Raw genomic sequence first — 9659 nt, forward strand, 5'->3', positions numbered from 1 at the left:
CTTTGTGAACATACTTCAAACTTACATATTCACCTTAACATTTTTAATCTGTTTACATTGTTATGTCCTAATTAGTTATATCATTACTTTAATTTTGCACAGTCTGAAGTTCGATACTGAATACAATTACCTTAGCACATTGGTACTTGTTAAGTTCGTATGATATGTATGACATATATGTGTTAATGGTTACAGGCGTATACTGGTGGTACTTTGTTGCTAAGATCTGACGAATTACGGGTATACATTGTATGACTTGACAGCAGGTAGATTATTAACAGTTAATGTAATTCACAGGCGTAACCTTGACAACGTTAATTTTCGACATATCCCTGAAACATGGTAATTGTACATAGGTTAAGTCGATAAAGGAGTATTTATACTTTTGAATGGTAAGCAGGGTATACTTTTGTAAATAGCTGTGGTCAATGGACCGATATACCGGTGGATACATTGGTATAATGGTACATGCGAGTCGATATTAGTGATACAGGTTAACTTTTTAATGTGCACAGGCGTATATCTTTCATACTGGGGCTAATTTGAATATTATACCCTGGAACAGTGGTGCTTGTGATTGGTATTCGATATGAGGGTAAGGGGATATTGTGAAGTGCACAGCGGTATACTGGGGATCGATACTGTGGTAATGGACGAAGTTTACCGGTGATTACATGTAACTTGGTGACAGCATGGTCGGGATGAGTGTAACAGGTTAACCTGAATGGTGCACCGGTACTGTTAAACTTTTTGTTCTAAACGACGACACCGTGGAACATGGAACTGTACAGTCGATGTCAAGGGGTTCAGGTTTATACTGTTTTACATTTGCACAGGGGATAACTGTGTAATAACTATTCAAATCAACGATTTTATCGGTTGTACATTGTAAACTTGTGGACTAGGCGATGTGATAAGGCACATGGTATTTTTAAGACAGGTTAACGGTACCTACGGTGAAAATGGACGAACACTCGGTACCATTAATTTGACATCGATGCATATATGGTAAGCAGGTGTATAGAATGGTGGCCACAGGCTATTTGGTACAGTACTTGGCAAATCGACCTATTAACACTGTGATACATTGGTACGGTACTCTATTGTCGATATATAGGGAACAGAATACTTTAATGGACAGGCTAATCTGTTACTAACTTCTAAATCTGACGGATACATCATCACCGGGATACATGATATACTGTGGACATGCTAGCGATATTTAGGGGATATATTAAGCGTTAATGTGGCACCTGGCGTATACGTGTGCGAACTTGGTAAATGCGACATGTTACGTTGATCAGGTATACGGGACGAGCGTAATCGAAGTAATACAGGTGTAGACTTGGTGTAAGAGTGCACAGCTGGATATCTGTGACAACTCTAAATCTCTGACGATATACCTTGGACATGGGTTTACTGGTGACATGCGATCATAGTAGGTAACAGGTGTAAATGTTGAATGGTCCAGCGTATACTGTACGAACTGGTCTAAATCTACGATATTAACTGGGTTAACAGTGTTAACTTGTTGAATGATGCTATGTTAGGGGGGAACAGGGGGATACTGTGTAATTGGCACAGGCTATACGTGTACGAACTTGCCATCTGACATATGCACCGTTGGATAATTGTATACGGCATACGAGGTCATTATAGGTAACTGTAACTTTATGCACAGGCGTATACTGGGACGATATTGTCAAATTACTAATGGACCGGTTAAACTTGTAATACTACATCGCGTAGTCAAATTAGTGATACAGGGATCTTTTAGATGGGGCACGGAATTGTTAGATGGTTAATGGACGATATCCGGATGGAACATGGGTAACTGGTAAGTATATATGTAGGGGTATACATATGATACGGGGGGAATGTGTGAACAAGCGATACTGTTAATATTGGAAACTACTATATTCACGTTTATAATGAATCATTCGTCGATTGGTAACAGGGTTAACAGGTATAGGATGGCACAGAGGCTATATGTACATACGGGGTTCAAATGACGAATCACGGTTAACAGGGTAACCGGTAATGCATGTCGGATATGGTTACATGATTTGTAATGGTGAACAGGGCGTATATACAACGCTAAACGATATACCTGTGATAAGGTGAATGACAGTCTATGTCATTATGAGGTAACAGATCTGTAGTGACCGTAACGTCAACTGAATATGACGAATACGAAACAGAACTAACAAGAATTATACAATATATCACAACTGTAACAAACTACTAATATGAAATCACAAAAAAGAATAACGGTTGGCTGTGTGGTAAGGGCCTTCTGCAGTAAAAATAAAAAATAATTTTTTTGTTGTTTGCATGTGGGGGTGTTTTTTGGGTGGTGATTGTTGGGGGGGTTGTGGTGTCGTGCGTGGCCGATGGGGGGTACAAAGATGTGTGGGTTCTAGAAATTAAGGAGTGTATAAGTAAATTATATGATAGAGGTATGACGATTACGGTTTGTGTGGCGTATACGTGGCGTGCAGCGAGCGGGCAAATATTACGTTGTATATACTAATATTGTAACGCAGAACGGTTTAGTTCACGAGAGGCGTTTTAATATGCTTTGCCTTAGAAAATGAGAATAACACCACGCGCATAACCGCACGCAGTCACATACACACGACACACACACACACACAACCACACACACAGGCCACACACACACACCACACACACACAACCACACACGAACACACACACAAGCACACACAACACAAACCACACACAACAGCATCACACACACATTCACACACACACACATCACACACACACACACACACACACACCACACACATGCACTATATAGTATATATATATATATATATATATATATATATATACGGCAGGCGCACGCCACCGCGCACACGCACACGCACAGACGCAGACGCACATGCACACGCAGAGCGACACAGCACATCGCACACGTACACGCAAATCGCGCGTATGTAAAGTGCTAGGTCGATTATCTTATCTTGTAGCGCTGAATGTAACTGTTTTATGTAGGTAACGTTTTATGAAATCTAGAAAAATGCAAATTTTCAATTATAACTTAAAGTAAAATCCCATTTTTTCATCATTATAATGTTTGATGTATAAATTTCCGATTAATAAAGCATTGGAAAAGATGTCCGTCGATAAACATTATAATTTTTTCCAATACGTGATGGAATCTGATACGCCTCTATTAAAATCCAAGTTCCCCTCCACCTCAACCGCAAGATATATATATCCTTGCTATTCACGATGCTGATATCAAAAGAAAATATATAGTTCTAATAAAATATGCGGTTGCACGGCCGAGATGCCTCCATCATCAATGGCAATCATGCCAGTCATTGGCTCTTCCATCTTCTGAAGTGGTCGCCGGCCGCTATTGCAATGATTGCCTGTTTCCCCTATTTGTTACGGCAGATGAATTGTTTACCATATCGACGAAATGAAGCGCGACTGAAAGCCGATATATACATATATTATAATATATATATATATATATATATATAATATTATACTCCTCGTATGCGAGCGTTTCTACATCATCCTCGGCATTTCGCCGATCCGGATCCTGACCCGGATTTTTTCTCGGGATTTCGCGCCGAGGTGCGGGCGAGGTTTTTACGAAACGAATTTGCGCATGCACAGACATCACGAATATCGGGTTATTGACACGCAAATGCATGATCTCGCGCTGCTCATCGGCTCTGGCGATGGACCGTCACCAACTCTTGTGTCGTTGTGTGTGTGTGTGTGTGTGTGTGTGTGTGTGTGTGTGTGTGTGTGTGTGTGTGTGTGTGTGTGTGTGTGTGTGTGTATGTGTGCGTGCGTGCGCGTGTGTGTATTCTCATTTCTAAGGCAAAGAATATTAAACGGCTCTCGTGACTAAACGTTCTGCGTACAATTATTATATATACCAAGTAATTTGCCCGCTCGCTGCGCCACGTATACGCCACACAACCGTAATCGGATACCGCTATCATGAATGGCAACCTTATAACACGCCGCGTTAATGTCGCGTGGAATTACAATAACACATATACGAGCAAATTACCGGTTTGCGCTCGGGGTAGAGGTCGGGGTCACGACAATGGAAGCAGGCGGAACGGCAGATCCACGCTTATAAATGCAAATCGTCGTGCGCTCCGATTAGTACACGGCCAGGAAATAGCACGCGAACAATTGTGTTACAGTCCCCGGATGTCGTCCTCGTCGGCTAACTCTAGAAGCGTCTGAGTTGATAAGGGGCACGTCGACAGATGTTGGTTGCGCTCAACGCAGGTGACAGACACGCTCCGAGCTGCGGGTTATACGTGGACGCATGAACCATCGACGTAGCACGCAGGGAACGACGCAATAGGAGACTCAGAGTCGGGTAATGTTGGCGTACTTATTGAATGCGATGTTGTGAAAACGTTTGTGTATTCTTCGGCATGCAGCGACCGTTTTGTGCTCGGTGTGTTATTTGTAGAGTGAGCATTCTAGCACAGTTTAGCTGTCGCTATATATTTCAGTAACCTGCGGTTAGCGGTTAAAGAGATAATAGCCCAGCTGGGGACTGCGTGTTAGAGGGGAAAAGTGGATTGAAAAATGTTTCAATGCGAATTTGCAAGTCATTGGTAGAATTTGCGCGGCGCTAGCTGCCATGCATCTGTTTGGTAGCTGCTAACTGGTAAAACTTATGCATGTTGTATAGATGCATGTTTCCTTAAATGGGAGTTAATCACTCATCGTATAGAGGAGTGTGACGTCACTGACTATATTTGCAGAAGAGCGGGGCCCCAGCTCCCGCGTCTCGTCTAAATTTAGATGATGCTTACATGGAAGCGGATAGTTTCCTAATAATATCATTATAGCACATGCCGCCTTTGATCTTTCAAGGTAACTATATCTCATCAATTCACAAGAGATTGCAATGAAGTCATAGTTCTGCGCGCAATTGTCGGATTGATATTTGCACGACAACGTAATAATTGATGTTATCGTTTAAAATACCTTATTAGCATCTTCCGGTTTTATCAGAACCGGGCTGTAATAATGTCGAAGCCTGGATGCCACAGCCGCGACTAAACCTATGTTACTTGTATGAAAGAGGATAGATTTGTAAGCATATAATATGTTAATACTAATATTAACAATTATTAAGCAGAGGATATAAGATATACTCATGTACTCCGGGATAAAATGCGGAACGATAGCCATCTCGCGACACGCTACAGATAACCCGGAAATACACCCGAATATCGAACCCAATATCGATTGTTCATTCTTCCAGTTTTCTAAGTTCGAGTTTTTAGTGGCTTCAGGCGTTTTCTCATATGGCTTTCGATATAGTTTAACTGGTGTGGGAAACGCCACGCGGATTCGCTGCGCAACGAATAGTTAACAATGTAAGGCAATTGACGTTTAGTTAAAAACAAGACATTTTTTTTAGAGCTGTACGTTGCTACAGAACACCAATGTATGCTCGTATGTGCGCAGGAGCGCTTGTGTGCACAGCGGTGCTTGCGTGCAGATACGTGTATATCCATACGCAGATGACATGCATTTTTTTGCTAAAAAGAGTAAAATAATGAGGATAATTGATGTTTTTTGCCACGCAATAGCGATTCTAAATTTATACGTGTGTAATCTAAATGTAATTCTCTGAGTATCCGCCAATACTGTCATTTTCGTATACTACAAAATGATGTTCTTAACTGCTATTTGAACCCAGGTACCCACGCTTACTTATAGACGCAATTTGGTCATTTAGTCGCGCTCAAATGCATATAAAATTGGGGTAAAAATTATCCAAGATGATGTCATTTACTTGAAATCTCGTCGCACGTGAGATTAGGCGCGTGTTGTGTAAGGTTCACGAGTATGAGAGAGCGAATAGGCGTCATATATATATAGATATATATCATATATATATATGATAGTATATAGAGTACTATACATAAGTATGTGTGTGTGTGTGTGGGGGTGGGGTGTGGGTAGCTGTGTGCGTGGCTGGCGTCCGAAGGTGCGCCCCGGGGCGCGGGGCCCGGATGCTGTGCGTTGTGGTCGCACGGCCCAAGGGATGTGTGTGTGTCGTGTGTGTGGGTGTGTGGGCTTGTTGTGTCGCCGCATGTGTGTGCGTGTTGTGCTTGTGTGTGTGGTGTGTGTGAGCTGTGGTGTGTGTGTGTGTGTGCTTGTGTGCGCGTGCGTGTGGTGTGTGGTGTGGAAAGGGGGTGGAGGGGTTGGAGTGCGCGCCGCGCCGTGCGTAGTGGCATGTTGTGTGTATTTGTGTGGTGTGTGTGTGTGGTGTTGTGTGTGTGTTGGCTGTGTCAGTTTTTGTGCGTTCAAGCATGCCTACAGTGCATGCCTATTATAACTGTAAGGTACGGACTGATGGGAAATTGTTCCGCTGTGCTGTAGATTGAGCCTCTGAATGAATGTAGGTAGAAAATGATGGAAGCGATCACGTTACGACTTTGTCTCACGGCCGTTGACTGCGCAAGTATCGAGTCTGTACTTACACATTAGAGGTGCTCGTTTTATGCAGAACCTCAACGGCAACGTCGCGAATATTCGGGCTGGTCGCTTGCTCTCCGGGTTTTCACAGCAAGACAATAGACTGGCCCCCTTTCGCAACTATCAATAGTACAAAACAGATTCATTAGTCAATCCAAATGAGATTTGTATGAATACAGCGTTAAATAGATTTATATTCACCAGATTTAGTCGCACATATTGTAGAAAGTGTAGTTATTCTAACACACGTATATATATATATTTTATATATATATAATAGTATATGATATATATATAATGTATAATATATAACAATAAATTCAAAATATACTATATGGATGTCGCATATTTCTTCATTATACATGCAATGGAGCCTTTTCGAACAACGTCCTTTCTCATGGTATTTGCAGAGTGGTGAAATGATTGAATTTGAATTTGAACAGAATTGGCCGTGAATTGACAGAATCCATCTGTCAAAAGCCTATCGGAAGACACGTGCTAGTTGCTTGAAAGGCTGCGTCGTTATCTGAAAATTTAAGTTACAATAGATGGACGATGGGCTATACCTATATTTTTGAATTTAATGTTATATAATTACACATATATATATATATATATATATTATATATTATATATATATGATAATACTAAAATACATTACATACGATACATACATACATACATACATACATACATACATACATACATAAGCAGACATACATAGCATACATAGCATACATACTATACATGAATACTACATACCATTACATACATACTTACATAGGCATACATACATACATACATACCATACATAAATACATCATCAATTACATACATACAGTACATACATACAGACATAACATACATACATCACATTACATACATACATATCATACATACATACATACCATACATACATACATACAATACTATACATACAATACATACATACAATACTATACATACATACATACATACAGTAACATAGTACATACATACATACATACATACATACATACATACATACATACATACATACATACATACATACCAGTAACGTTCATTTTCTTATCATAGAACGTTTTATTAGATCACACATTGAGAGTTTTTTTTCGAATATATCGATCTATAAAGACTGACTATGGTAGTCCGGGTAGGAGGGTATGGCTGCTACTACTGCACGGTTTGTATGGCCACTGATGCACACATTCATTCCAAGACTGCTTCGATTTTCAGCATTTCGCGGGTTTTTACGTAACGATTCAGCATTGATTTTAGGTGAGAAAAAAGCTTCACATTTCCTTAATTAACGCTCGTCCAGGTTCGATTTTTGTACATTCTGTCGCAGATAAAAATCTTCCTATATAGATACAATTCACGCCATTAACAATGTGCGTTACACACAAAAGCTGCAAGAAAATATCGTCCACTTTTGTGATTGGCATGATTTATTATTAAAACCAGTATTTGAAGTGAAGAAAGAGTGTGGAAGAAAGAGAGCAAAAATCGAAAGGAGGAAATTAAAGGGAAGGAACGGAAAGAGCGTGTAAAAAGTGGCAAAATGCGATCAAACGCGTTCGAGGAGAATAAAGCGGGGATTAGGTATGTAATGATCAGAACGAGGGTACAGGCACCAAGAAAATGAACGTAGGAATCGGTTGAATATTATTGATCGCCCGACACTCTTTTCACTATTTTGCGATGAGACGATTCTGCATGAATTCATTATGCATGGCACCTGCGGCATAGCTAACATCCTCGTTCAAGATTTGCCCTCTTAAATGTGAGAGGTCGACTAGTATCCACTTAACTTTCGCATCCAGTCTTAAGCGTTTACATCCCATCGCTGTTAAGAGTTTTCTAGAAATATTACAATCTCATACATCATGCGATATAGTCGCGGTCATTTATCCACCAGCACGTAAAATTAATCAGGGCTCGGAGAAGTTGATTAGCGGTCATTTATATACTATTGTAGTTGGAATAATAAGTTTGTCACATTTCCATTGAGTAGTCACTGTGGGCGGTCACGCGAATATTTAGTTTACGCCCATGTTTCTAGTCTAAGTTCCTGCGTTCTAAATTGACGAAGAAAACATTCGTATCGTCCTATCGCGTCTATCCTATCTATCGTGTGCAGCAAAAATGCTTCTCACTTTATAATCATTGTCTACATGATTTGGTACGTATTTGGTATGAACATGGTACTGCGGAATTAGTTACATTCACAAGCATATGAGTTAGCCAAGTTTTCACAACGAGTATGCAACGCTGTACCGATACATAAAACTGGAACGGCTCCCTGTCTCTTCTCTCTCTTCTCTCTCTCTCTCTCTCTCTCTCTCTCTCTCTCTCTCTCTCTCTCTCTCTCTCTCTCTCTCTCTCTCTCTCTCTCTTCTCTCTCACTCTCTCTCGCTCTCTCTTTCTTTCTCTTTTTCTCTCAGCTTTACTTTCTCCTAGTCTTTCTCGCTTTCCTCTCTGGCACTCTGTCTGTCTGTCTGGCTGGCTGGCTGTCTGTCTGTCTGTCTGTCTGTGTGTCTTCTCCTATCTTTATATTTTCATCCCATCACTAAAAATAGCCATAACCACGCAATAGTATAATGCATTAACATTAAAAGCTTTTAACGATAATGTGAATCTTGCGTTAGCTTCTCCCGTATGATTTCGGATTACCTACAGACTTTTCCTTTCATTTGTGCGAAGTGAAAATATCACTTTTTGCCGTCATTTATAACGGAGAATGTGATAACTCTCCAAGAGATTTACGCTACTTTTATTACCCGAGATTATACCAACTTTACGTTATATACGCCAGCTATATCAGCCACCCTTGTCGTGGCCTGGAAACACTATAGGCCGTGTAACTATCTGCACAATATGCTCAAAATGAATCTAGTGTATGTTTTGCCGTGAAGTAGTCACGCTTGAAGACTGGAACAGAAACTAAAGCAAGTCGGACAGTTCACGAGCATAATGGTACCACTAGCTTCAGTTTTATCGTGTGTGTGTGTGTGTGTGTGTGTGTGCGTGCGTGCGTGCGTGCGTGCGTGCATGCGTGCGTGCATGCATGTGTGCGTGCGTGAGTGCGTGCGTGCGTGCGTGCGTGCGTGCGTGCGTGCGTGCGTGCGTGCGTGCGTGCGTGCGTGCGTGTT

The 9659-nt window shown here is 41.0% G+C and overlaps 1 protein-coding gene across 1 annotated transcript in view; it reads left to right on the forward strand.

Annotated features, from left to right (window-relative positions):
* Positions 1-4183: 4183 nt before the first annotated feature.
* The window catches only part of LOC106817826 (collagen alpha-1(III) chain-like), a 21140-nt gene continuing 15664 nt past the window's right edge, over positions 4184-9659 (forward strand). The window contains exon 1 of the mRNA XM_014822562.1: positions 4184-4384. The gene's annotated coding sequence lies outside the window, so the exon portion shown is untranslated. The remainder of the gene's footprint in view (positions 4385-9659) is intronic.

The sequence above is a fragment of the Priapulus caudatus genome, unplaced genomic scaffold (genome assembly GCF_000485595.1).
Source record: "Priapulus caudatus unplaced genomic scaffold, Priapulus_caudatus-5.0.1 Scaffold2, whole genome shotgun sequence".
Classification (NCBI taxonomy): Eukaryota; Metazoa; Priapulida; class Priapulimorpha; order Priapulimorphida; family Priapulidae; genus Priapulus; species Priapulus caudatus.